Source organism: Nannospalax galili, unplaced genomic scaffold (assembly GCF_000622305.1).
Source record: "Nannospalax galili isolate Female #2095 unplaced genomic scaffold, S.galili_v1.0 scaffold43, whole genome shotgun sequence".
NCBI classification, from domain to species: Eukaryota; Metazoa; Chordata; class Mammalia; order Rodentia; family Spalacidae; genus Nannospalax; species Nannospalax galili.
The window spans coordinates 7410144-7414171 of NW_008353342.1; the positions used below are offsets into that span (position 1 = coordinate 7410144).

At 41.6% G+C, this 4028-nt stretch overlaps 1 non-coding gene across 1 annotated transcript; it reads left to right on the plus strand.

Moving 5' to 3' along the window:
- The first annotated feature begins 339 nt into the window (after positions 1-339).
- On the plus strand, positions 340-445 carry LOC115067254. Its single transcript, XR_003846681.1, has one exon. It is a non-coding gene; the product is annotated as a small nucleolar RNA SNORD46 (small nucleolar RNA).
- Positions 446-4028: the final 3583 nt, after the last annotated feature.

A 4028-nucleotide genomic window follows, 5' to 3' on the forward strand; every position in this document is an offset into this window, starting at 1 on the left:
ACATTTAGCTCAGGAAACACACTCAGACCACACCCAAGTGAAAAGAGACCCATTTCCACACATTTTGGAGAAACACTTGAGCTGGACCTGCTTGACTCAGAAGGTTAAAGGGTGGCCTTACTCAGCTTAGAAACACTGCCCACCCAACAAGAATATTGCTACAGATACTGCACATGGTACAGGAGGAGAAAGAAAGTGTCATGCTCAGAAACCTGACAACTTTGATGAGATGGGCCACTTCCCTCAAAGACACAGTTACAAAAGCTCAGTCGAGAAATAATCAGGACAAACATGTCTATTACATATATTGGAGTTGTAGTTAAATTTTTTCTATTTGTTTTCCAGAGTGATGAAAAAGCATCCTTGGGCATGTGGTTATGGCCGTCTTGGTCACTTGTATGCCACTTACCAATGTAAGGACTTTTCATAATTACACTGTTTCAAAGAAAAAAATTCTTTGTACTTAAAAAATCCTTTCATTGCAAAGTTGTATCATTGGCGATTGTAAAACATTTAAGGAAGAAATAATACCAACTCTATAGAATCACTTTTAATATTTACACAGAAGGCAAAACTCCCAACTACTTTCTAAGGCTCGTGTTATCCTAATATTAAAACCCAAGACATCCCAAGAAAAGTAAAAATTTATCTCACATATATAGATAAGAGAATCATCAATGACATGCCAGCAAATCAAATTCAGCAGCATATAGCGAGATCTGTATTCCAGACACAGTGTGCAGGCTCCACTTTCACTATTATATCTCATAATAGCATGTATCATATGTCTTATATACTATATAGCAAAACAGAAAAACACACAAGTTCCACACGAGGTGTCATTTTTATACTTGACTGCATAGATCATGATGCTTCCATAAGATCTTCACAGAGCCCTCAAAGCGGAGGTTGGAACACAATGTGAAAAGCATCAGTGGGCAGGTACAGAGACAGTGGGTCAAACTGGAAGAAGTCACAGATGAATGTGTAATACCCACCCAGTCATCAATGGTAGGTCCATTGTTCAAGGCTATACACAGTTAGCATCTTATAGTAAAGATGTAAAGACAAGAAGGGGCGGGGAGAATGCTTAGACAGTGTGAAATAGTAATAATGCCTGGTGATCTTCAAGTAAGACTAGTGTCTATGATGCAAGACAGTTTCATATTCTGAGTTATGAAGACCTGCTTGTACTTTAGAACATGGAGTCAGCATGTACATGTTATGACTAGCTTAGCATGTGTACCCATTAATAGTTAGCTTGCTCTTAGGAACCCTGCCCCCCTCACCCCAGATGTCCACTGAGGAGTACAAAGTTGACACTAGCAGAAACCAACCTACCACAGATTTCAAAAAGGGTCTCGACCCCCTTCCCAGAGTGAGGGAAGTGTGAAGGATGATAGTGAGAGAGGCACAGGCATCTTAAATCTCAGAACTGTGGCTGCCCACCTGACCAGAGGGGCAAGTCTGAGGCCTGGGGTGATTGGCTGCCTGTGTCTCTCCCTCTTCTTCCTACATCATCTGCCAGGTGGAGATGAGTTATAAGACAGAATTTTGGGATGTGAATCCTCTGTCTCCTCATATTGGCCTTGAATAAAGCAGTTTTAAAGATTTAATTCTGGTCTCTGCTCCTGGCATTTGTGACAGGCAGCAAGGAGCTCTGGTATTCCAGTTATATATTCCTACTATATCTGCTGCACCACACCTTCGAGGCTGCATAATTGGCCTATGTTGATGAAGCACCTTCAGTCAATCCAGGTAGTTGATCCCTCTGCCACTGCCTCCTTGTAACTCTTCCCTACTTTGCAGCAAACAGTCACAGATATGAATCCCGTTGCAGGCAAACAGACAGTCAGTGCAGCGTTATATGGCTCCTGACTTGTAGGCCTGGCCTAATCCAACAGATGCTCGCTAAAGATAAAAAGACATTCATTCCTTTAAAGTAGGTAACTAGATTGGTACTCCCAGGTCTGGAAAAACACAAGGTGCCCACTTGAAACATTACGTTACATGAATCTGACTCATTGGTAGACAAAACAACTACACAGTACAAAAGGGAAACGTCTCTTGTAGCTTATTCTCAGTGCGGCCAAACACATGAGCTCAGGAACTAGCCTAATAACAATCACCCAGGGGCTGTATATCTTACTGTGTTACAAATAAATATCTGACACAATTCTCACACTGTCAGTTCCCAGTGCAGAACAAATGGGGCTGTGATTGTCCTCAGTAAAAAGAAAACAGTGCCCAAGGAAGGAAGGAGGTATGCGGGAGCGCAGGTGCGGGTCCACCTTTGGAAGCAGACTCCAAACTATGACTTTATTGGAGTGAATATCTTGAGGGATTAAGGATAAAAGGCTTATACCTCCAGGTTCTCTACCTTAAATCAGCTGAAAGCATGAGTGACTTCTTTTAGAACTCAGAAGTCAGACAGTGCTGTCCTAATATTATTATTCATCTGAGAAAGTGTGGTTATTACTCTGCTCTGCACAAACCTCAGCATGAGTGCACGCATGCATCATCGGATAGTTGCCTGAGGACTGGGACAGCACACAAAGCTGCTTTTGAATTGAGGATTACTTAGAGACATCGATAATCCAACCTACTATAACCGGATCTGTGCTGACAGAACAGAGAATCTGGATCTCTGGAGCATTCAGCTCCGAATAAATGAAGTGTGCAAGTCGTGCCTTCATTTTGTTTTCTCTTGAGTTTATTTAGTTTTATTTGTCATTGACAAATAATAATTATGAATTTATGGGCACAATGTGATGTTTGGTATTTGTTTACCATGTGAAGTGATTGGATCAGGCTAGTAACCAGTCCCTATTCACACTAGCTAGAATGCCTATTATTGAGCCACCAGGTGCCAGGGAGAATGAGGAGGGCAGCCTTGCCTGCTGTTGGAGGGAATGAACGCACAGCCTCTTGGGAAACAGTGTGGTAGTTCCTCAAATAACTAAACACAGAACTATCACGTGGTGTGACTGTTGGCCCTCTGGGTGTACTTGAACGAATGGAATTCAGAACATTCACATTTTCTGTGCAGAAAACAATTTAGATATGAACCATCATGCCCTGTGACCCCCAGGTTAAATGACCTTGCAGTGGGCTGTCCAGTCAGCACTTCTGTCTAGCCCTACTTTGGGTCCTCATTCAAGTCAGCCAAGTGCTAAAATGCTTTCACTGTGACATATGACAATTAACAGAGAAAAGTCTGAAAACTTTAGGAGTTTTCTATTATTCTGGTCGATTTGAAGACTGGGATTGTTTTATCATTTCTTTTCGGGTGTCCTGCTTGCTTAGTGTCTTTGAGATTTTCCTGTCCCCAACACGGGTTTTTATTCTCGACCACTGGAACACTATTCTTCAGTCTCAGTGAATAATATGTTTATAGTTTAGTATTTTATAAATTTTAATCTTTATGCAATTGTCTTTCTTTTTTATTTCTTCAGAAGGCTAAGGAATAAAAATGATGAATCATATTTAAAACAAAAGGCAGAAACCCATGTAAAATCAACACAATAAAACCTAGTCACACTAATGATTGAATGAGTGGAAAATATGAAGACTGGAATACTTTCAAGAGCGTATCATATTAGTTCTTTTAATTACATGCTGTATCTTAAATCAGCAACAAAATAGTGCCTGCTTTTGGTCGTCCTGCCTTTTCCTCCAAAATATGACCACCCATCACTGCCTTGGAGTAGAGGTAACCATGATCTGGTAGCTATGGCAAATAAAAAGCAGAACATTACAAAGCTGAGCCTCTGGTGATGGTAACCAAGTCATTAATATTCCACAGTAGAAGGAGCAGAAGAGGGTCACAGGACCTTCTCCTGGGCGACTAGCCACTTCCCCATCTTACCTCCTCCAGCTGCAAGAGACCTTGGGAAATGCTAGAGTATGTAGGAAGTAGACATTTAATCAAATGGGGACTCCATGAAGCAACTTCCATGAGGTCCGCATCAGAGATGGAGTGGGACTTTGTGGTGACGCAGATGCTTTATGGTCATCCTCCCTCCAGT